Source organism: Perna viridis, chromosome 13 (genome assembly GCF_037379345.1).
Source record: "Perna viridis isolate PV_CMFRI_1.1 ecotype Kerala chromosome 13, ASM3737934v1, whole genome shotgun sequence".
Classification (NCBI taxonomy): Eukaryota; Metazoa; Mollusca; class Bivalvia; order Mytilida; family Mytilidae; genus Perna; species Perna viridis.
Window position 1 is genome coordinate 34,182,658 of NC_142457.1, and position 27,193 is coordinate 34,209,850.

Here is a 27,193-nt window from a genome sequence, read left to right on the forward strand (position 1 = left end):
TTACAATTTTTTTCCATTATGCATCACCTAAAAAATGATATTTACAAAATTAACATTAACTAAGAAAAATTAGATCTTCTGTTTTCAACAGGTGCCTCTTGCATAAAAACTTCCTAGAGCATGATACGTAATAAAATAACATATTTTAACATACTAAGTCAACTTACAATTTTCATTTTCTTCCCTTTTAACTTCTGTCTCCAAGGTAGGTTTCGGCTCGCATCACCATAATCATACCTAATTTCTTCCCCTTAACAAATGTCTCTCTTTGAATACAAAACTAGATGGGGCCTTCCATCTACCACAATTTTCTTCATAACAGCATTTTGACCTCTACCAATGCTATCATTGACAAACCTTCCCATTTGTTTTGAGAAGGTTGCATCTATGCTAAATGAAGAATGATAAGCATATTTAACAATAAACAGTTTAATGCACATGATAAAAACTGAAAAATACTATTCAGTATGAACACTAAAACATGGTCTTCTCATGGACTTTTTCCAGACTTCTTTGACTGAGACCGATTAACAGTTTTACAAAGAAAATTTATCTTTTTTTTGACAAGACATTAAAGATGGATTCTAAAATGATATGAGGAAAGAATATACCCTATTTAAACATAGAAAATGTGTAAGACTCGGAACCGCGATGGGACGCGGAGGTATGATGGTCATGCTGAAGTGCAATGGTAGTACGCCGAAGTGCGTTTATGATCACGCTGAACTGCGATGGTTAGACATGATTTTTGACTGCCAATAGCAACATGGAAATGTGTTGGCCACTACGTTCATACTTCAAACTACTGAGGAAATTTGAAAAACAAAATTAATAATTTTACTTCATTTTTTTCCTACACCAAGTGGAAATTTGAAAAAAAAACTGGTAGTCTCATTTAGAAGGACAAGTACTCTTTAACATGAACATATTTTGACTAGCTTAGCTCTAGAACGTTTGTGGATAGCTTGAATGCTTCTGTATTAGCGTATGAACTACATGTACTACATAAAACACATATGATCGATAGTACCTGTAGAATTTGCAAATACAAATGTAATGTAGTATTAGACAGCACTTTTTTCTCTGTGTATCATCCTATTCACTGTGGCTAAGGTTATCAAAGAATAATTGATTCTACAGAGGTCTAGATTGGATGGATTAAGGGACTGTACATAATATGAATAGAAACGTGCTAGTCTGGTCCACCAGAACTTAAGTTGTGTCTCTGACATTTTAATACTCTCTTTGAACTCGTATATTGCAGTTTTTATTTCACCTGTCAACTATATAATTCGCTCCACGATTCATGGTGAAAGCATGTCTTACTGTTTCTAAAGGTAAAAATCCATGATATCAAATTTATAAAAAAGAAAATTTTTTTTTCACATTTTTAACGATAACAAAGTTGTCCCGAGTAAATCTTTTAATTATATCTATTACAGTTTGCATGATGCATAACATACGACTTTCAGTATACGCTATCTTTGGTAAACCGTAGCAACAGTTTATGTTTTTTTAATTACCTTCAGTATCGCTTATGCACTTAAAATTCATGGCGAAGTTGAATTGGGTATGCAAACGCACTTCCACGCATTTGCGTTAGACATCCAACATACTTCAGCATTGACCATTGCAGATCAGCGCAACCAACGCACTTTGGCGTCCTCATCGTACTTCCGAATCTTACAAATATATCAGATATTAATCCTTGGAATGACAATTTCTGTTAATTGCATTATTTTTCAGACAAATAGGATATGCAATTAGCATCCAGTGTATATTGTATATTAACTCAAAATCAATGTTTAGCTTCATTCCCTTTAATGCTGACCTTTTCAAATTAAATATTCTGTTAAGTTCACAATGCCTAACTCATGTTATTGAAAATGCATAAAATTACTAAAGTTGCTGTAGTCAACATGCTAAAAACATGAATTTGAAATGCTTGCACATACCTATAATTTTTTCCTCCAGACCTGAAGAAGAAAACATAGCAACCCAATCTCTTGCTATGTTTTTCCAATCTCTGACCTCCCTCTTTATGGGAAATAAGATCCCCGTCATATTCCAACAAAAACTCCCCTTTCTTGAAAAACCTTTCTGCAAACACACCTTTTCCTGTTACAATAAACATAAACAGTAGTAAATAGATAACAGTTAAATGTACATTGTACCTGCTTTTTAGTTTAAGTGTGTTTCATTTTGCAATGATGGAGGTGAAATTTTGTAGACTAATTCAAACCATGTTCTGAAAACATTTTTTCTGAGTAACTTGCCATCGGATTTGTTTTTTACAATAAATATGTTACCACCATAAATTATGATTAAGTCCATATGCACAAGTCAAGGAGACGGAATCTCCTATCTGAAAAAATTATCCAATGGGATGACCTCATAGTAGCCATCTACCCTTTATTCATCATTTAATTTCTGCCCATGCAAGAAGACACATGTGCTAAATTTTGTTGTGAATAATATATAATAATTTAGTAATATTAGAATTTATTTTTATTGAGGAATTTTCCTTTATATTTTTATTACTGGCAATGATGTTTTTTTGGATTGGTCATTACCTTACGATAGTCAGGTGGTTACTCCAAATGTGTCTAGTGAACCAACTGACGTGGGTTAACTTCAGGGACTAACACTACTATTCCACAGACCCTGTTGTAGGATACGGTAACTCTAACAGTATCTAGGCCAGTAGACACCACGGGTTCAGTTTCCTGTTCCCCTGGTGTTTCTTTGGGTCTAAATTTACCAGGTTCTAGGCCTCCAGTACCTTACTGTGGTGTTACTTTGCCTTCCTCAGCTAATAACCCTATGTATTGGTCAAGACATCCCTGGCCTCAGGCTTACCCTTACCCAGGTTTTCCTGGTCAGGCTTTTCCAGGTTTCTGGCCTTATGGTAACAACTTTGGACCTATTGGTCCTCAAACTTTCACTCCTAGTTTGTCAACCCCTGCTCCTTCTGTAGCAGTGCCTTCTAGTAGTGTTACTATACCTACAACTGCAGGTACCTCTTCTGTTAGGCATCAGACTAATCAGGTTATTAACTCTTCTCCCTAATTCGATGGGTTTAAGAACATTTTAGATGACTTTCGTCAATCCATAACTTCTGAGTTTGTTGTTTTCTCCAATCGCCTCGCAGCTTTGGAGAAAAAAGCTAACCAACCAACACCAACTCCTCTATGACTCCACTTCCTACAGTTCACAACTCTGAAAGTGAACACGAGGATAGTGATGTAACATTTCTCAGTGGCCCCAGGTAGTCAGGAAGGTAATTTTTCCTCTGGTGAAGAAGATGAAACTAGAGACCAGGTTCCTCTGAATGTTTCTGTTGGTAATCCTGCTCCTTTTGTTATTGGTCGGTCTCATTCCAATTCCAACAAGACTGCTGAAAGTGAGGATACTCCTTCTTCTTTGAAGGATCTCAGAGATTCTGTCTACTCCATTATAAGAGATGTCAATAAGGTGCCTTTTCAGTCGCCTCCTAAACCTAAGAGACTCACTTCAACTTTTGAGCTTCTTGTGGTATATCTAACGACCTACCTAAGTCTCATACTAGTTTTCCAGAATCTATTCATATGTCCACTTCTCTTCAGATTATCAATGAAGGTATCATAGCAAATGACTTTCATTTTTCCAAGGTAAGAGATTTTGGTAAAACTTCCTTTATTGATCATTTCCGATCAAGGGAATATGATATTTTCAATTCACTTTGGGTAAGTTGGTTCATTCTTGTGATAAAGTCTTTTCTTCTTCTATTAACTTTGCCTATGGACGGACTGTGTCTTTCTCAGTCTGTCTGGTCTAAAACTGAAAATCTTCTGAGAAATGCTTCTCATGTTCTAGGTACAGTAGAACATTATTTGTCTGCTGTAGCCCCCTTACAGAAAGAGTTACTCTTCCTCTGAAGTAAAACCATTTTTATTCCAGGTTGATAAAGCTCTAGGCTCTTCTCAGCTTTTACTTATAGGATCTTTGGCTAACTTTACTTTATCCAAAAGGTTTGAGATCCTGGATAATGCTAAAGTTTCAGACAGCCTGAAAGATTCTTTGATCAAATTTCCATTGAATGACATACTTTTTGGTTTGCCTCTTGAGGAGATTCGGAAGCAACACAGTCATGCTCCATCACCAATAAATGTTAAGGTTTCACTCTCTGGAAATAATTCTAAGAAAGGTGGTTCTTCTTCTGGTGGTTCTTCCTATCCTTCCACAGAAAAGAGAGGAAGGTTTTCACTGAGGGCGTTTCACTGAAGGTGGATAAAAAGTAGTTCAAGGATCACTTACTAACTGCCAACCAGGTAATTTTAAAGGCGGTAAGAGGTCAAATCCTTCTACCTAGGAAGATACCCTCTCGTACATTACAGACAAAACCCAATCCAGAGGGTTATTTTTACGAAAATCCCCTTTCTCAAATCCCAGTAGGGGGGGGGGGGGGGTTTAACAAAAATGGAAAGATATTACCTGTTAGATATTGTCAGTAATTTGGGGGAAGGGGTTAACTCTAACATTCAAGGAACTACCACCTCTTTCACCAGTTCCTATTCCACTGTCCAACACCATTCATCTGCAAAAAAACATCTCTTTTATCAACAGAGATAGATTGTCTTTTGACAAAGAAGGCAATAGAGGAAGTTCCTGTTTCATAAACAGACCCAGGTTCCTCTTCTCAGATTTTCCTTGTTCCAAAGAAAACAGGAGGAATGAGACCATGGTCATCACCTGTCCATTCTCAACCTTTATCTGATTGTTCCCCATTTCAAGATGGAGATAATTCGGTCTATCAGAGCTTCAATACTTCAAGGTATGTGGACTACTTCCCAGGATTTGACAGACCCTTATTTCCATATTCCAATATGTCCTTCTTACAGGAAATTTCTTCGTTTTGTTTGGAACAACAAGGTTTACCACTTCAGAGTTTGGCCTCTCTACTGCACCTTTTGTTTTCACCAAGGTTGTGCAAGTTGCCGTAGCTCATCTTTACTCTCAGGCCATTCAGATTCATTCTTATCTAAACGATTCTCTTCTCAGAACTGGAAATATCAAATTCAAATAATTCCTCAGGAATTGTTTCTACATCTTTCATGGTGGACCGTTCAGGAGAATACTTTGAAAGGTGAACTTCTGTCTTTCCAATTCCGAATCAGACTCTGTTCACAGATGCCTCCAACCTCTATCTAGAGGTATCTGGAAGGATGTTCAGTATCAGGGGTCTGGAACCCCAACTTACTGAAAGAACACATCAATTTTCTAGAGATGAAAGCAGTTCTTCAGGAAATATCTAAATTTCAACCTATTCTGCAAAAAAGTCTCTTGTTCTTGCATCCAACAATATGACAGTTGTTGCTTACGTAAAAATCCAGGGGGAACTCAATGTTTCAAGCTATTTCTTCTTGCAAAAGAAATTATCCTTCTTCGCAATCAACTTCAGCTTCAGCTAGTAGCTCGTCATGTTCCAGGGAAACTCGATGTCTTAGCAGACTCTCTATCGAGAACTCTAGCCCCAGTGAATACAGAATGGGAACTTCTCAAATCAGTGTTTCAAGCAATAACTCTTCATTGGAGGTCTCCTGTATCCAGATCTTTTCGCGTCACTTCTCTCTAGAATAGTTTCAAGGAGAGAAGCTTTTCTGAGCGAGCAGCCAGACATTTCTCTCAAGCAGTCAGGGACTCTACCAACACTGTCTACCATGCTAAGTGGACAATCTTCAGTAGCTGGTGTAGTGAGAAAGAAACTGATCCTCTCAAAATTACTATTACTGTTCAGCAGTTAGCTGAATTTCTTATCTATCTTTTTGAAGATAAAAACTTGTCTCCTTCAACAATTAAAGGTTATCGTTCTGCTATTTCCAGAACTATCCACTTGCCTGGTGGTCCTGATTTTGGTAGTAATGAGTACATTTCTCTTTTGGTTAAGAATTTTACTCTTGAAAATCCTAGACAAAAGGTTTTAATTTCTTTCTGGAATTTAAGTTTGGTTTTATCATCTTTTAAAACCATTCCTTTTGAACCAGCTGGAGAAGTAGATATCAAGTTTTTGTAATACAAATGTTGTTTTCTACTGACAATAGCTTCAGGTAGAAGAAGCAGTGAAATACATGCTCTTTCTATTTCTGATTCATGCCTAAAGTTCAACAGAGTTCAATTTTTAGTCACTCTTTTAACTGACCCAGCTATTTTAGCCAAAAATCAGATTCCTAGTAGAGGTTCACAACCAATAGTTACACCTTCATTGCCTATTGATTCTACTTGTAAACTGCTTTGTCCCATCAGAATTTACTTATTTATTTAAAAGAACCCACAGTATTAGAGCTAAAGCTAATATATGTACTAGGATATTTATTCCCTTTAAGAAAGATATTAAGGATTTATCAGCAAAAACGATATCTACCTGGATTTGTAAGACCATTCAATTAGCCTATAATTCTTCTAATACAGAATCTCTTTTTTGGCTGAACATTAAAGCCAATGATGTTAGAGCTATTTCTACATTTTGGGCACTGTTTAATAATATTCCTTTAGTGGAAGTTTTATCAACAGGTTTCTTGAAAACTGAAAATTCCTTCATTCCTCACTACCTAAGATCATTATATCCTAAAGCCAAGGGTTTATATTCATTGAGACCTTTGATAACTGCTCAAAGAGTTGTTTTACCTCCTGCATCTTCTGGTTCATGGGATTCAGCTTTACATTAGATTCTGTGTTTTTTATTAATTTTAAAATTTGATCAGAATTTATGATGGTAACATATTTTTAGATAGAGGTCTGCCTGCTTGACTTGCACAGATGGACTTACTCAGAATTTATCATGGCAAGTATTTATTTTATTAAGTCCCATTTTACTTTAAAAATGTTAAATTTTCTTTTCTATTGAAATTTTTTTTTATCAGGGCAAAGTTTTTGCTCTGCACATCTATCCCAGATTTTACATGTATGTATTACAGGGCAAATTAGAATCCAGTAGGTAGAATCCTCCCGGTGGAAATCAAAATTCCTATTTCTCCTAGTAAAAATAGGAATTCTGCTTTACACTGATTTAAATCCAGTACAAATCAGAATTCCAATTTCTTCTAGAACAAATTAATTGTTCTAGGAAGATTTCAGATGAATTGTACTAGAAATTTAAGTCAGGATTCTGGATTGTCCTGGAATTTTACATGTAAACTATAAAGTTTGTTTGAACACTGAATTCAAACTACATTTAATCACAAGAATATAATAAGCTTTCCAGCCACTGGTTTCTTTAGTGGTTTTGTAGTAGAGCATGTCGAACAGATTTCAATAAATAAGCCAATAAGTGGATAACATATTCCACCATAACTTGTTTTAATGTTTAGTTCCTACATGACTCTGAACATTTAATCCCTAGTTACTACAGGACAGTCTGTATTACCACACATTAACATATCCTTTTCACTTATGGTTGTTTTCTTAGAGTTGTTTATTGCCCAGTGCTTGAATTTTGCTCCTTTATTCATTTTGAGTCCCTTTTCAGCATCAAGACACTTTAAGATCAATGCATATTAAACTCCTGACAAGACAAACTTCTTCCTGTCATATTTTTGTATCAAATCATCCTCATATTCAAAGAATTAAAAGACAGATCATGGGGAATAACAAATTTGAGATCAATAAAATATCTTTACTACTTTTTTTTAAATAAAAGATGCTAAAACATTTATCATTATATAACATCAACACACTTTCAGTTTTTTCTTATTTACATGTATTATAACTTTTTATCGAATGTTCACTCATTTAAGTCAGGACAATCTGGAAATCCAAATCCTCCTAGGGCAAATCAGGATATCTCAATTTGACCTAGTAGAAATTGGAATTCTGATTTGTACTGGACTTAAACCCATGCAAATCAGAATCCAATTTCTACTAGGACAAATTGGAATTCCGATTTGCCCTAGGAGGATTCTGGATTGTCATTGATTCCAGTTTACTCTGTAACACACATTAATATTTGAAGATTTAGCTCTGTCCAACTGAAACCAATCCTTAATCAAATAAATTTGATGCACTGGATAACCCACTAAGGTTAAACATTTAACAGTTGGGGCAAATGTGAACACAATATTTAATCTTGCTACATATCTGAATTTGGATTGTGATTTATAGGTAAATGTTTAATACAGGATATGGTGTCAACACTTGCAATATGACTAGTAATATGACGTCCTATTTTTTAGCCAACTTTGGTTCCCATCAGTTGGGCTGTTTTTGAGAAGTGCATAGACAAAAGTATATGGGAAAGAAGAATGATTAAAGTTAGAACAAAAACAATATGTTCTCTAGCTACTACATTTGGGAAACATAACAACTGAAAGAAGCTTGGAGCCAGAAATAAACTATTTAAACACAGTCCTATGCAAATAAGTGTACTTTTGAGCTTAAGTACTAGTCTGATAACTTCATCAAAGCTTCATAAAGCTTTGAGGTAACAATTTCGAGTCATTTTATGAAATGGTTCACAACAATATACAGTAACAGTAACAAACTCTTTAATTCTTGAATTCATGATTTATAAAAGGGAAAAATCTATCAAATTACACCAAATTTTACCTGTTTTGACATTCAACATACATGGATTTTTTTTAACACTTCTCAAAAATCTCATTTTCAGTACTTTTTTTGTACATTCTGCCTATATGTAAAGTAGCCCAAGTCATTAAAAGAACCCCAAAATTATCAGTTAAGACTTTAATTAATAGAAAATATCAAAAGCCATTTTTTTACCTAAGCAAAATCATCCAGTGCTTTTGACATTGAACAATGTATTACATATTGTCTGAACCTGTGTGACAGTTATATATCTGTCAGTACACAAACAAGTATCATCCATCTATTTGTTAAGCATTTATACACTACATTATTGGTTACAAATGTCTTAAAGTATTCTACTAATGAAAGCATATACTGCTGGAAAAGTGAAAAATGGCTAAGTTTAAGACACTAAAAATGAAGAAAAATAGATGTGTCACCATGACACCAATACCCCAACCTGCAGTACATTCAGTTCTCCATAAAAAATTAACAAAGCAGAACAGAACTCAACCTCTGTGTGTTATTCATCAATATAAACCTGCATACAAAATATCTGATCAATATTTCAGGGCATTTAGAAAAATAAATTTGTGGAAAACATTTTCTAAGTTCAAGAGGCACCATAAATAAAATCATTGAACTAGAACAATATTTAAACATGATCAGTAACTCATCAACATACACCTGTTTATAAAAATTCACTTCAAAGTCTCACTGCGTTTAGATAAAAAGTCCAGAAAACTGGTCATACAGTTATTTTTCTAATTTAAAGGAATACAACTCGGAACTGTAAATCATCAATATACACCTGTATACAAACATCACTTCATTGTCTAAAGGTGTTTAAAAACAAATTCTGGAAAACTGGTCAAACAGTAATTTTTCAGATTTAAAGGGCACAACTCCTTCAAATATCAACAAACCGGAAAAAAACACAACCTGATCTGCAACATACCAATATACACCTATTTACAAAAAATGACTTCAATATGACAATGGTTTTAGAAAATAAATCTGGAAAGCTGCTTGTTACAGAATGGCGGAATGATTGAATGATGGGCAGATGGACAAGGGTATAACTACATGGAGTGGTTGGTGGCATAAAAATGTTTAAGTTTCTTTTTAATAACATGTGCCAACATTCCAAAAAGTTTGACTGATAGAAGGGTGAACTCACAGATAGTAGGAATGATGGACATAGCCAAGTCGCTACTAGACATGCTTTTACTCCTGATGATATTAGAAATAATGTGAATAATCCCCCTTGCTTCAAATGCAGTTAAATGTACAACTCCTCAGTTAAATTATCTCCATTTGGAGCCTTCAGACAGAAACTGGATTCCTTCTTGCACATCTACATATGATGTCCAACCTTGCTATAAAATTTCATCAAAATCACTTGAGCAGTTTAGGCGGAGTTGTGCTAACGAGGCTTTAACATCCAAAATCTTTAATTTGGATTATCATCCATTGGAGTTCTCCAACAGTAATTATATTCCTTCATGCACATCTAGATATGATACCCAACCTTCCTATAAAACTGCACCTAAATCCCTTGTGCAATTTGGGAGTTGTGTTTTTGAGGTTTAATATATAAAACCCTTAATTTGGATTATCTCCCTTTTGAGTTGCCTGACAGTACTTATATTCCATCATATACATCCACACCTGTTTCCCCACCTATTTATAAAGTTTCATCAAAATACCATGAGGGGTTTAGAAGGAGTTACAAGAACTTATAATGGATATCTTTGGAAGTATGGACAGACAGACAGATGGGGTGATTCCTATATAACATAAAACAATGTACTGCATGACAGATTATTGCAGTGGGTGTAACATTTTGAGATTTTGTGGCAAAAAGTAAATAAAAAATGTTTGTGCTTTAAGTACTTTAGCCAAGGTTAAATATATGGCAGAATTTATTATGGCATTTTTTAGACACTCAGCTAAAATACACCAAAAGAAGTGAGTTGCGAAAAATTATCTACTATAGGGTAAGCCATTTTTAATGGGGTAGGGGGAAATATATAGCCTTTAACTCTAATACATGTACCTCATCTCACATGATACCATACAGATATTATTCTTCAAAAAGAAAGAGAATAAATTGCTGATCATGTGACCAAAATGAATAACAATTCAAAGAGTGGTTTCGCATGAGAAGATTCTCTAGAAAAGGTCATACCATACAAAGATTGACCAAAAGTGAAGTCATAAACTCATTTAGAACTTTCTATAGGCGAGTCCAAAATATTTACTTACCAATTATATCATCTATCTGTTTAACGACTAATCCATCACGGTCTTTTTTCATTCTAATAAAATGTTCTGCTTCCTTTTCAGGAAACAGCTCCTGTAACAGAAAAATATAAACTTGTTAAGAAATAGGTTTAGATGGGTGCTAAGGCCTAAAAAAAAATTTGTGTTTCCGATAACCCGACCAACCTTAGTTTGTGACCCCTGACCCCATCTTTTTAATGGCGTCGCCAAAAAAAAAATCTGGAATTTCGGCGTTTTCCTTCACCAATTTGCATTTTATTGTATTTAAATTGCTCTCCCATGTGGAGACCCATTATCACCATAAAAACACTATGGCGGAGGCCAGTGTGAGTTCATTATTTGCAATCAAACTTGCGAAATGTCAGCACTTGGACACTAACAACCTACTGAAATGTTTGGACAGATGTTCTCTGTTCTTCGGAAATAACAGCTTCAATGTCTATATTGTCACTAAATGTTCTGACACCAATAGTCTCCAGACCGTACTTTTGTTTAATACTTTCTATTTTTCCTATATGTTTAACTAAATTTTACCCAAGAGTAAGGTAGCTCAAATTCCCGTTACCGTGGACTACTAGGGGACTGCTATTTTTTATCTCTGCAGTGCCTAACTAGAAATACTTTTAGCAAGCCTACAAAGAGAATACCCCCGTTTCAAATGGACTTAAATGAACTTTTGTTGGATTATCTTCTTTTGGCATCATTCAACACTAACTATATTCCTTCATGCACATCTAGATACGATACCCAAGCTTCCTATAATATTGCTACAAAATCCCTTGAGCAGTACAAGAGTTTCACTTATCATGTAAAACCCTTAATTTAGATTATCTCCCTTTGGAATCCTCTTGACATTAATTCTATTTCTTTATGCACATCTACATATGTCATCGAACCTTCCTATAAAACTTGATCAAAATCCCTTGAGACTGTCTATAATTATTTTGACAGCCAAAATGTCTGGTTGGGAATTTGACTAACACCTTACACTCCAACAGAATATACTGACTGTCTAAATAATCATAGATGGTCACCTGGGAGCTTTTTACTTGTAATTGATATAATTAATAGCCCAATTACAAAAAAATAATTTTCCTCATTCATTCAAGTTTGAAATTTACTTTTTAAAAAATTAATGTAAGATGACACTGTATAACAGTAACACCTCTTTTACTCATAATTCCTGTTGTTTATTGTGTAATACCTATCAATTAGATCACTCGTGAAACCCCACTTTCAATCACGATACAATAAAAAAAATTTTAAAAACCTTGGTGCATAGGAAGTGGTCATTTTTTTCAAAAAAATATCCTACAATATGGCATACCCACAAAAAGAATGCATTAAACTTCTAGCCCCTTTATGATGAGTAAAAGTGCAATAAAAAATTCAACTTCCAAAATTTAAAGTAAAAAAAATTAACAAAGTCATCAGTGAACAGGAAGTTGTGGTATTTTTCTGAAAAAAGGATACTGCAATATAGCATTCTAATAGAAAGTTGCTGAGAAAACTGTGAAAAAAAACTTGTTAGGGATAGAAACACAGACAAGGGTAAAACAGTATTCCACTCTCGCCTTAGGAGTGGGGGTATAAAATACAGACAGGAATCCTGGATAGTGAAAAAAAAAAAAAACAAAACCTATAGGATTTTGTCTCAACTTATGCACCACTTTTTATTTATGGGCACATTGTCACAAAGTATCTAAAATATGTATAGGTATATAAACACTTAAACATGTTCAAAACTACAGTGTGGATTACAAATTACCCAAGTACTTACAAAAGTTCCATAGGTAAAGTTTCATGACATATATTTGTCAAGATGCACATCTTCATTATGTATGTATATATAACACTGCAAAATTAAATAATATTGGCTTAATAAGTTTTTAGTTATAAAGTAAGCAAAGTGTGTTCATAAATTCCTCTGTTCAATATGCTAAAAATGTGAGCCTGAAAAAATAATCAAATTGTTCATTATAGGAGATGCACACATTAAATTTGTATTGACCTATGGCAAACAGGAATTAAAAGAAAAAACTGATTCAATAAAAGTTCACCTTTAAGAATACCAAAAATATGAAAGTCAAAATCCTGACAATATGCACATCTTCAACCCATGTAAAAGCTTTGACAAACATTAAAATCAAAATGTTTCTGGAATATTAAATATGAAAACTGTAAACTGTGTTCTAATGAGACAGGCACAGTGAAAATTCTTTCACATGTCAAGTTTTGGGACATAATCTAATATCAATTTTCTAACAATTGGTAGTGTAGAACCTTTTAATACAATTTCATAGGGATCAGTAGTTGAATAATCATCTTTCTTTAACTATTGTACAAAAAATTAGTTAAATTCATAACAACAAAAGTAACACTTGGTGGATTGCATAAAAAAAGACCTGTTTACTAATCATTAGGAATTGTAAATTAAGTTAACTCACAGTTTTATTATTTACTTTGTTTAATCTTGCACTTCTCCTTTCCCTGAAATCAAAATGAAAAATTACAATGTAGTATATGTATGCTCAAGATATCAATATGTTCATTAAAAAAAAATCACCAATAGGCTTGTTTGTTATTATGTTGAAATTAAATACGGTAACTTTTGTTGATATTGACAGCATGTGATATGATAGCTGCAGATATTGTGTAAACTGTTGAAATATCAGCGAACAAATACTGAAGAATGAAAAATAAAAGTTTAAACAGAAATATCCAAATAAATGGCCGAAACATACAAGAATAATCAAGGGAACCAAGAGTAAGTAGAAATCAAAAGAATGTAATCCAGGGACAAAGACCAGATATGGAAAACAGACATACACAACAAAGATTATAACACAACCAAAATAATACATACTAAGCAACAAAAGTAATTTAGCAACTTGGACTCCACTAAAAACTGGGAGCATGGACTAAGTGCACCAGTAAGGTTAGCATCCTCCGCTTGTCCAGAAACACCCTCCAAGTTGCTCATAAAAAGTCAAGTCCAGGGTAGGCGAAAGAGGAAGGAAAACTATGACACCTTAAACAAATCAGTTTTTGCAGTGCATATGGATACACTGTAATGATCACAAGTTTTTGATGACAAACATAAAACTTCAGTAGTGATAAAATTCCATCTTGCAGCAATAAAACCTTGCTTCAGATGTCAAGTGTGATAAAAGTCTGCATAGTTATGGCACTCTAGCATAACGTACATTCCATACACAGGTGCTGAAGGGATGTTGCCACAGGTGAAAGTATAGCTGACTATATGGAATGAAAAGTCATTGTGTTTGTCGTATAGTTTTGTCTCTTAAGTGCAGGTCAAGATATGAGGCTGACTTCACAGTATCATTTATCTCAAGTTCTTTGGTGTAAATATGATGTAAAAAATTTCTAAAACTAGAATTGTTGAACAATAATATGTCATCTGTATAGGGAAAACTGAGATCAAAGGATCTAGCTAAACGATGTTCCTTCTTTTGGATCAGATCAGCCTCATAAGAGTGAAGGAATATGTCTGCAAGTAGAGTAGCACTATTTGTTATCCAAAACAGGACATAAGCGTTCCATTTTCTTTCTTTCCTATTTTTAATAGCTGATTCATGACAAACTGCCTTTTGTTGCACTCAATAGATAGGTCACTACAAACAATTTTGTGTCAATTTGTGTCCAATGAAGTTATACAGAGACACTCTAAGCAAATCCAGGAGATGGACGTGTTTTTCAACAAACGGTTGGCATTCCGATGGGAACAAATTGTACTCCTTTACTTGCTGGCCTATTCCTCCACTCTTATGAGCTGATCTGATCCAAAAGAAAGAATATTGTTTGGCCAGATCCTATAATCAGGTCATAGTTTTCCGTTCCTTGTGTGTCTACCCTGGACTTGAATTTTTATGAACAACTCGGCAGGTGTTTCTATAAAAAACAGAGGATGCATATCCTACCCGTGCACCTGGTCCCTGCTAACAGTTTTCAGTGGAGTCCGAGTTGCTCATTTGCATTTGTTACTTAGATGTATGATTTAAGTTACTTTATGATCTTTGTAGTGTATGTCTCTTTTCCATGTCTAGTCTTTGTCCCTAGATTACATTCTTTTGATTTCCACTAACTCTTGGTTCCCTTGATTACTCTTTTAAATTCCTACATTATGGAGATCCAGGAAAATGATAGATAGGCTTTTATATTTTATCATAAAAATCTGTAGCTATGGTAACATAATGAAAAAAAAACAATTTTCATGAAAAATTTTAAGTGCCTTCTGTAATTTACCTGTCAAAAGTCTTCTCCAAAATATCAGGCACATTAAAACAGTCAGGAAAAGAATTGGTATTGTTGTAAAAAAAAAAAAACAAAAATCTAAGGGCATCTAATGGGAATTAAAACATACCAGGCCACATTGGTATAATTTACATACATATATGATTTAAAAAGACATAGCTCAAAAAGCGCATTTTAGATTTAACTGACAATTGAACTCAACCTGTATTTTATAGTGCTTAAGAAATGTGCAAATTGTCGAAGCTGGACAGATTAAAGCTTTTATTTTACACCTCTTTATTTCCTTGAGTATTGCACATATTTACATATGAATGCTTTACTACCCACACTCGAAACCATCAAGTTTCACCTAATTGTTTTACTAAATTAGACTGTGTCAAGTTTGAGTACAAAACAGTGTAAAAAAATGGTAAAGTTGGAAATATACAGAAAAAAAAGTATTAATTAGCTTCCTAAAAAGCTATGGAGTGCTTCACTATGTCATATATAGTTGGTACAGCAGTGTCATTTGAAAATCTTTCTTTATTTGACGGGAATGTTTTCATATCCACCAAGTGATCTCATAACTGGGTTTTAAGAAGGCAATTTCTTTTGACAATTATAAGTGCAAACTTCTTCTAAAAGATTATATGAAACCACATACACAAGTTCAACAATTCTATTTAGAAAACAAATACTGTTGTTGCTGAAAGAATTGGCATTTCAAACACTTGTTACAGGGGTATATATAGGTCCATGTCATTCAACCAAAACAAGTAAAATCTGAATATATCTATTCATAGACTGTTAGTCACACAATTTAAGAATTAATCTAGCAGTAAAAACTATTTTTAACATGAATGCATTGCAAGCATGACATGATAATTTATCAAACTGAATAGTTTTCTGAGCTACCTGACTAATGTTATTATAGTACATGTATATAAATATTGAAGTTGTTTGCTGAAGCATATTTAATCTATCAAGTTTCACATTTTTGTAACTATGTTCACAGGGGGTATAATTACTGTAATTATGTTGGAGCTAATAAAAGTATTTGTACAAGCATTAGTATTTGTAATCATAAAAATTTGGGAAAAACAAAGAATATTTTCTCCAGGATTTTGGTAATCATGACATGTATAAAAAAACTAAATAGTGTACATGTTATCTGTTTAGATGTATATATTTATTTCTTGTATATACCATGATGTAAAATAAATATAAGGTATCTAGAGCAAAACAAAAAATATTCACATTTTCTATTTTCTGTACATACATGTAAACTTGATCATCCAACATTCTTAAATCTTTATAAGTCTTCTTCCACTTCACTAGTTAACATTCGCATTGGATTTGCTTAATTATATAAAACTACACTTTATTATGCAGCTGATCAGTGACGTAAAATCGTCAACTCTAACTTCATACAAGATCATATGAGATCAAAATGTACCGCTTAAATATCATACAGGCATTCTACGTGTGATTTTTGCTTGTATGAGAATGGGAAGATTACAGTAAAAGACGAAATGATCAGTTAACACTAAATTTAATGTAATATTACTTAGACACAGGCTCTCCTTACAATTGACATTAAAGGTCATAAACATTATCAGGGCCCCAATATCAATATACAGTCATTGCTAGTTTTTTAATATGGTTCCTTATCTGGTTCCCTGGTCAAAATCATGTCACCTAAAGATCGCTAAAAATTTGAGAGAAACTTGTGGAACAAAAACATTACTCGCATTTCCTGGTAACCAGTTGCTTTGATTGAGAAACTTTTCAGTCATCACGGTTACAAAAGAGTAATCTTATGAAAGGAAGCAAGATTCTAGCGAAAGTCACCCAATTTTAGAGCACATCGCATTTGTGTCTTTTCAGATGTTGAAAGCAAGTCAAAATCTGTGACATAGAATATTTGAGGATTAGCCAGTTTGAATACTTCAGTCTTTGATTTATATTTTCTAATATCTAGAATCAACAAAACTTTCTATATAACTGGTTAACAAATCAAATTGCTAAATAGTAGCATTTATGTACAGAATATTGTTGGAGAAAGGAACAATTGTGCAGCTTGCTTAGTATTAATCTAGTGAACCATACTTTCAGAGCCCTATGAAGAATAAATGTCTAGAACTATGGTTCAAGGCATACTGACTCTTAAAGTAACCAACCAAATCATGTTCTTACATATACATGTACATGTACATGTACAATGTATTTGTGACTTCAAGCTCCCACATTTTCATGTTACTTAATATAAGTTGGCTTTCTACAAATTTAGAAACTCTTTTCTTTACATGCATCATGAACATTAATTTAGACAACTATATGCATTTGTACCAGTAAATCTGTATGTATGCTGTTACATATACATGTACATTTAGTTCTTAACAAGTATGCACATGTACAATGTACATAAACACATTGATCTGATCACAATTTTGGTATGTAAATTGACAGATGATCTGTTAGAAATAAACCAAACATAAAAAAAAGTATAAACTGATGTTTAAATATGTTGCATTATGTAAATATGTGTAAAATTGACAAAGGAAACAATGAAATCTGCAAAATATATTGACTGCTTTGTGGTCACATGATGCGAACCCTGACCAATCGGTTTCTGATCAGTAATAGATGACAGATTGCAATTTTTGTTGCACAGACCAGTTCAGTAACTGTAAGTGAATCTGGAAAGTTATGCTTGACATCCAAATCACAATATCCAATATACATTTATATATGCATATGGCAATGGCATAGCTTGGGACTATATACATACTGATGAAGTTATTTTAAATGTAAACTGCCTCAGCTATGAAATAGTCAAGAGAACACTAAACAATGCAAGGAATTTGGTGAAAGTTCATGGATAAACAAGCAGTTTGTCTCTGTTTCTGAGCATAATTTAGTCACCTTTTACGACAAGCTTAGAGCTGCTGCAGGCCTTTTCTTTTGACACCCGGACCTGCACAGGGCTCAAGTTATCATTAGATAGTTGTATTATGCAAATAAATTTCTTTTGTTATATTTTCAGAGAATTGGTTCAGAAAATAGCAAAAATATTAATCTAATCATATTAATTAATTGGACAGATATAATGCTTCTCGAGAAATAAAATATTTCCAGGGCACAGCTTAATATGACCACAGAGGTCAAAATATGAACAATTTGGGTAAGTATGGACACACCATTCAAACTTGACACAGCTTTGAAAATTGTGTTTCAATTTCAAAAATCAATTCCTTTTAGGACTCAAGTCAGAAAAAATACTGATTTCTTGCCTCTAATTGCACCCATTATTCTTACTAGGCTCAAGTCACAATACATAAAATAAATCCTAGTCTATGGCACCTTATTGGAAAATTTATATGAGATTTCTAGTTTCAGGCCCCTAAGGCCAAAGAAAAATCGGTCTTGCTTTTCCCTCTTCCAACTGGGTATCTTTCAACCTGCCAGGTTGTTTTTTTTTTTTTTTTTTTAATTAAAAAATCACCAGGTCATTTTTTCCACAGTGTTTCTGTAATTTTTTTTTAATTTCTGGTCACCAATCTTGGTCACCAAAGAGCTTCCATTATATATGTTTCTTAATGTGAAGCATTTTTCGCACCTTGAATGATGAACTTACAGAAACTTTACCACATCCGTAATAGCCGCAGGCTTTGCCAATGACAACATTCTAGCAATCAATCTACATAAATGCTCCCACAAAAGCGAAGTATGACTTATGCAAAACTTTACACAACAAGAGGCTCCCAGGAGCCTGAATCCTCACCTTGTTGAATTCTGCCTTTCAAAGGCAATACATTAAACAAGAAGTTGTCCAACAATTTTGACTCAAGAAGTCTTTGGTAGGACTTATCACAAGATCTTTTCAACAATTGAAAGAGTCTTTTAACCTATCATAGTTTTCAAGATATTGACTGAAAACTATTAATAAATAGGTCATTTTTCCCCTTTTAAGGGCAATAACTCTTACAAGGAGTCTGAAGACTTTTGTAGTCCTAAACTCCTAATAATATGGATCATTTTAATACTGATAGAATTTGGATAAACCTAACAGTTTAGGAGATATATGTGAAAAACTACTGTCTGACCCTATGTTCTATTTTTAGTAACGGCAGCCATGTTTTTAGATGAAAACCATGATGACAGCGCCATACCAATATACAACCACAATTTATTTGCAGTTGTATAAAAAGGAAGAATGGTCAACAGCATCCACACTCAAAGTGAATGTAAAAAGACTTTGTGTGAATAGCTGTATCAAAATAAACCATGCTTATTCCATACACAAAAAAATCCTGACAGGAAATTCTGCAAGTAAATATTGGTTCATAAATTCCACAGTCATTTAGTTCCTGGATCAAGCCCCCCACCCACTACCCCCACCTCCCCCACCACAAAAAAAAAGTATTTTAATTTCCCGGAACTCAATGTGCTAATTTCCAGAATGTTTTCCCATTAAGTCAATGTAAAATATTTTTAAAATACAAAATTATTTCCTAAACTATACATACATCTGTACCCTATTTTTTCTCTTAGTTTTCTTTTGTTTGGGCCTTGTGCCTTGTTGGCAAAATATCCAAGTCCTATAAACATAAAGAAAGAATACATCTGTTGGGCTTATAATGCTGGATAACTTACTTTTGTTTCATGGGATTGGAATCACTTCCCCATTCTTGGAATACTACCAAATGGGAAAAAAATTGGTCATGCTACATTATGTACATGTACCTAAATTCACTCTTAAAATTTTACTATACCTACAGACAAGATAAGTTTTAGGATTACCTATCAATCAAAAAGTCCATTGGGCTACCTAGCTAAAACAAAGTTATTTTCAACCCCTGTTGCTGTCATACTAACTCAATATTTCAGGTTTTTTCTATCAAAAATTAGAAGTTAATGTTTTGCCTGTTAAAAACTGTAATCTGAGATCATTCTGGCATATGTTCTAAATGTTATTTCAAAACTAGTACCTAATATTTTATGAAAAAATCAAAACAAAAAACAAAAAAAAACAGCTTCAAAAAGTATAATGGAGTGGTACAATTCAAGTGAAGGAAGGCCACAAAAATGCATGAAGTATTTTGAATCGAAAAAAAATCTATACAGCTCTTAGTGGCTTTGCCCCTAAACCCCACTACTCACTCAAAAGGTCTAGAGACCCTTGACAGCTCTTGTACCCCCTGGCCTGAAATCCTGGATCCGCAACCTAACAAACTGGTAGACCTGAGAACAGAAGCAGTGAAACACTTGTCAGTGGCGAATCCAGAGTTTTAGGTAAGGGGGCCCAAAAAAAAATTTCTTGACAAGATCATCATTGAGTATCATGAAGTGAGTGTTTTTCATGATTTAATGGGAAAGACCACCATTACATTAAATTAGGCTTTTATGGTAAATTATACCCACGTAAACAAAAATAAATAACCTTTAATGCAAAATGCATTTTTATAAAATGTTCAAGGCTATGCAAAGTTCGAAATCTATGAATTACATGTGGATAGTCATCTTGCAGAACTTTCCTATCAGAAGAAAGATCATAGGCAGACTTTATTGATTTTATACTGATAGCTTCCAATTGGCTCATGACGTCACTAAGTTGGTTTGGAACTGATACAAGTACTGCATGCAAATGATATGTAAACAAAGAATATTTCTACAATCCTGTTAATCTAATCACCAAAATATGTTGTCTTGTCAAGCTTACCAGTGCATGAATGATAAACGAGACATACTCTAAAAACACAAACATGCTTTGGAAGTAGCCACTAGATTTTCCTCAGACATTCTAGTCTTCTATTCATAATACCGTAGTTTGTCAATGTTGTCTGACATTTGATAACATTGTGTGCCTCAATCTCTTCTTCTGTTTATTTTTGGTTAAAATTATAGGGGAAAAGTCATAAAATTTAGGATTTCTTCAGACATCATAATATATTACCTATTTATTTTAACTTTACAAATCGACTTTGTGATGTCACAGCTCAACCGATCATGGTGGTGCCAATAGGCGCAGAAAATTCAAATTCCCTAATTATAAATCATGATTAATTAGTTAATAAAAGGAAACTAATTTAATTTTCATGAACATTTAACAGATTCGTTTCAATATTTATGACTTGCACAATAACATAAGTTTTCAACAATTTGTTTTCTAAGCCCACCTCCCCCCCCTCCTGGATCCACCACTGTACAAGTTCTATCAATGACAGGGTTTTACTATCCACATGCTTCCCTAGTATGGCAAGCCGTTGTGGAATTTATTCCCCATTCAATGATATCTATAAATTATTTCTTGATATCAATAATTCATTTATTGATATTAATAAATGAATTATTGATATTAAGGATTAATTATTGACAAATCAATAAATAGATAAATCAATTTGTTTATGTGTGTAAACTCTTTCATTGACTGAAATAGATCTAAGTGCTTGCGGGTATGCCCGAGAACCAAGCCCAAGCACAGGGACTTGTTCCCAGTCAATTATCAAATTGCAACCCACCATCAAACAGCAACACGGAATGATATTTGATAGTGGCGTTGCCTTTGATAGTAAACCCCCATTATTGACCGCGAGCAAGTCCCTGTGGCTCAAGAGCAAGAAATTAATTTTGTATCGCCTGGTTGCACGTGTGTGTGTACAAAATAAAAAGTATCTTAGTTCAAGACTGTGTTTTGAGTCAGTAAGTTGTATTATAGATAGTATCAAAGGCATGCAAAATACATACTTTTAAGAGGAAAATTCGTTCCTAGCTATCTACTGCATTGTTGCCAACATCAAGCTACTTATTTACTAGTCCGGGTACGACTAGCACCAATATCATGCAGTATGTAATCATCGGTACCGCATGTACAACTTTCAAAATAAACAAATCTTGATCGCACTTCAAACATCGCGTTTTGAATAGTATAACATGATATGCTTCAAGCCTTCAGAGAATACAAAGTTCCAAATGAAACAGTCTTAAATCTTAGGTGTTGTCGTTACATGACGTTTTAAGTCTACTTTCTGAGCAACACGAAAAGCGGTGCGTTTGAACAGAGACCTATTCGAACATCGCATCGCTACTCGGTATTTTTAATATTTTATCAATTGACCAATAATCTAACAATTTAGGATTAAGTTTGTATATGTTTATATAAAGTCAGAGACGTTGTATATTATCGTGACTGTCTCTGGTAAAAAAAAAATCGCTCAGTTTACTTTCTCGTATCGCGAGTGAAATGTAATACGGGGAAAAACTAGAAGTCATTGGAAACCACGTACATCATACATTAAATAATGAATAATAACTAATTTTTTGCCGATCTGTTCAAAATACAACGATCATCTCAAATTTTTAACTGAAGCAGAGACATAATTGTCGTATCAGTTATACAATATACACATTTTACTATATGTTTTCAAATCACTACAGCATGATCATGAAGCGCCAGTCTATATACAAGCGCTTCATAAAAAAAATCATATGTTACAATCCTAAGAATAATACTAAGAAATACTCTCTTAGTTGGTACATTGACAGCATTATTTTGAAAGGATTCAACAATCCTTATACATATTTTTATACAAGGATTGTTGGCAGACAAGTTAATTGATCCAGCTTCTCAGTGTTTCAAAGCCAGCAAGAACTCTACGATCAGTAAAGCCAGTAGTTAAGTCGAAAACATACGGAGAAAGACTATTTGATCGAGAGGCCGCCGTTGTATGGAATGACTTCCCATTTTAGACGTTCGAAGTGTTGAATCACTGTCTGCGTTGAAGAATAATCTTAATACACTTTTAATCAGACAAGCATCCAGAATTGTTAATTCATATGTGATACTTGCCTTTTTCAGACTTTTATTTGTTTATATGCTTTTAGACTTCTTTTGCGTTGTCGTTGATTCTTTATTTATCATTTCTTGCATATGTTTTCTTTTATTTGATTAATGGGTTTTACATATGTAACTAGAATTGTTTTAGTTATATTATTTTTATTACAATACATCGTGTACCAAGTTACATCCCTAGGTTATTCCTACGAGGAGGAATGACCCGGCCAGCAAAAGCTGTAATTTTATATAGCCTAGCTGGCCGAGTGGTCTAGGGCGCTGGACTTTGTGCAGGCTGTGTTGTCATAAGATGTCAGAGCGGTACGATTTCGAGTCCCGCGAAGAGAACGACCAAAATCGCAATTTTGACAGTTCTAACGTCGTTGGGATTTTCCAGACCCTTATATATATACATACCATGTTATCACTGAGAATATGCAGACACAATAAATAAGACAAGTTAAATATTTGAATGAGTAGAGACGGATCCAGATTCGAAGCTTTAGGGGAGTGGCCTTCAAGAGGGTATGCCTCCTTTCTCTCGCCTGATGACAAACATTTTATAAAATGAAAATGCTGAATAAATTGATTATTCGAGTGATTTAATGCATTTTGTCAATCTAAAGTGATGTCATAGACCAAATCTAAAGAAACTACGATCCGGATACCAAACTTGAGATCTAACAGAAGATGTTGCCGTTCAGATCTACTCTTCATTACTTTTAGAAACACCGAATATACCAGATACACCCATGGACAGTACTTAATAACAAAATATAAGAAGGGTGCCGCTTGGCCTACTTTTTACAGTTGGGACAAGTCAGTATGGACACAACATTTAAATTTGAAACAGCTCTTCGTGGATTTGAAGAAGTGATAGAATGCTTGGAAAATTGACCGAAACTTTTTTTTAAAAAGTGGTAGTATAGAATAAGAAATACAATATTAATACAAAGTTTATGAAAATTCTAATTCTGACACTTTTTTGAAACGTTAGATCTTTAGAGGTGCGTGTAAGGACCTCGTGGTATGGACCAACAGTGGTACAAATCTATAAAGATCTACAATATAGTTTTACTTAAAGTTAAAACTTGAGATACTATTTTAGAGACTAAACTTTTTGCTGAGAGTGGTCGCCGTATTGACACCTAATTTTGACAGAAAAACTGAATTTTTTTTTAATCAGTCGACTTTCAGAGACACCGAAAATACAAAATCTCAATATGTATATATATATATATATATATATATATATATATATATGTGTGTGTTTTTTTTTTTTTTTTTTTTTTTTTTTTTGGGGGGGGGGGGGGGGGGGTTGTAATATAAAATCTCGCTACTATTCAAAAAGGAAGGGCGTCAAAATTTGATAACATCGATTTACACATAAAGGCAGTTATCAACACGATAAATTCCAATGTACACAGTTCAGGCACTAGCTGACCCAAAATCACTACGAAAACTGATGAGGTGTCAGATTGTGTATTACACGCACTAGATCTGTCTCGTATGGTATTATTTCTTTTTTATCATTTTTGTGGAGGGCGTGGTCCAAGATAAAGAACCTTGAAGAATCACTTCAACTTTATGTTTCACGTTCGTATTCTTGAAAGTAGTACATTAAAAGTCACCAAACTTGCAAAAGAAATAGTTGGTGATAAACCTAAAATCTAATTACCCCTTCCCAACAAAATCAAATATCCTCAAGGCAGTGCTTGGGAACACCTGACTAGATCAAATAAAGTTTTATTTCAGAGCTCGATACGTAACAAAATAATTCGCTGCAAAAGAGGGCCATAAATTAAATCGAACATCTAAATACATGTACTATAGCTGTTAGTTTTAGCAATAGAATAGCATGTTTCGTTGGACACAGCTCGATACAGAGAGGTCGATGGGATATCCCGGGGAAAGTTTCAAGCTTGATGTAGTTCTGGATCTGGATTATTCTTAAATGTTTAACATAGGATAAAATTTTGACAATATTGTTATATATGAAATTGTACAAGATTACATGGACTAACACAGTACTACTCTATATCTTCAAATATTGCTTGTGGATGGTATGGGTTTAAAAAGTGAATAAATAATTTAATTTTTACTTATTGGCCATGAAATTTGAATGTATCCAAAATTGAAAACTTGATTGTAATTAGGTATAGGTTGTTAACTATCATGAAAATGCTTTTGGTCACATTTCGACTCTATTTCTATACAAACTGCATGTCATATAACACCAAAAATCTACCCATGCAGCCAATTTCTCCTTTTGCTACATAGAACCATGAACTACGATTTCATACAGATTTATACAATTTGACTCTTAACTATTGTGCGTTCCTCGCACGTTTAAGAACCCTGCTGTGGTATTCGATAGGGGGAACCTTTGTGCTCCGCCACAGGAGGCTAAATTGCCCTACCCTACCCATCCCTCCCTTTTATCTTGTGGTAATCAAGGTTTGCCGACCGTATTACACTTGTGTCCCATCACTTTTTTTCATTTCATCGTCATCATTTCATGTTAAACCACAATATTCAATCAATCAATCAGAGTTCAAAAAATAAATTAAAGTACAATAACGATATTCACTATTATTCTAGATTTTTTACTAGTTGACAGTGCATATGAACACACTATGAAGAAAAATGAAAACTAGAAATACTGTGAGCAACCTTACAAATGAAGTACCTCAAGGTTAGAATACCCACTCCCCCATCTGTACAGTGGCCTGGCATAAATTATCATATATATTTTATAACTACATACATCTCTAAATATGGTGCAAAGCCTTCCTGTAAAATATTTTATGGCAGGCAGACAGACAGACAAATTATGCCCTATACACCACTTTAATTTTGTTTGTTGGTGTTGTCAAAAATCCAGAGCTGTAAAACACAAATACTAGATATCGACGCCTTTTTAACAGTTGTGGAACGAGACTGGTGTGTTTGATATACTAACAAATTCATAGTATTCAATTTGATAAATACTGTACAGTATGTACAAATAGAATATATACTATTAATAAGTTACTTCAAAACTGATTTTCTTACCCCCGCCCCGCCCGCCCTTTAGTATTTGGGTATACTTGTACAAATTCATATTGTGATTTGAAATTAATGATTTACCCATGTACGTAATATATGGTAAATTACATTTATCGTTCCCCGAGTGACTTAATCATAATTGTCCTGTTTTGTGACTGTCGTTGATTGGAACAGAAACATTCGATATTCTTCTCCTGCTTCTTCGTTATCATCATCATCTTCTTCTTCTAAGATGCATGCAATAGTGACCGACATTGATTACATGTATAACATCTTTCGATGCGACCCATGACAAAATTCTTCATCAAGAATAAAAGGAAAGAAATATGCATCATCCTAAGTACATATGCTGAATACTTGTCTATTGCATTCTGAGTACGTTTAGTTTCAGAAGGGTGACCAGGCCATCAAATCCCCCCCCGACCCTTTTATATTCGGATACATTTGTATGATTTCATATAGTGATTTGAAATTATTGATTTTATAATACTCACATTCTGAAAATTTCTTCTGTTCTTCGTTATTGACGAAAATAATACTCTAAACTTCACTTTCACGAAAATATTAAAATCACAAAGATATTGTGTGTTAATACAAAATGTATTAAAAGGAGTGGTTCAAAACAAAGATGTTAAAAACCACATAGCAGGTCATATTTTGAAAGTATTTACACCGTTTGATCACGTGGTTCGTAAGCGCTGCATCCATTGCTCCAGTACAACATAACATTTTAATTGATAAGGAATTTGGTTTAAATTGTACATGTTCCGAAAAGGGGGGTGCTTACTGGCCTAGAGGGAAAGAGGGGGTTTGAGATTTAGTACTATAGTGATTTGATAAATAACAGGATATCAATATACTACAGAGAAGAATTTATTAAAGTATATACCTCCCTATCGATGGAGGAGTGAGCTGTCTATCTGTCCGTAATAGTGTTCTCTTCAACTATGGCCAGGGCCACTCGATGTAATGCCACAAGCTGTGCTGTATTTGTGAACTTTAACCTTTGATATAAAGTTTTGGTAACTTTCAGTATATCGAATTGGTTTATATACTGCATGTTTGTCGTTCACTCAACTTGGGATTAGGTGGTTAATAGTTGGTATGTTGTTTCGCCATAATGTGCCCGATACAAACACTTAACCGAAAAAAAATCAATACGACAATAATATAGAAAACACTCAATGTAGCTACATTTTAATACTAGAGAGG

General features: G+C 33.9%; 1 pseudogene; it reads right to left on the reverse strand.

Annotated features, from left to right (window-relative positions):
- Nucleotides 1-26,617, reverse strand: part of LOC148600574 (uncharacterized) — a 42,267-nt pseudogene extending 15,650 nt beyond the window's left edge.
- Between the last annotated feature and the right edge of the window lie 576 nt (nucleotides 26,618-27,193).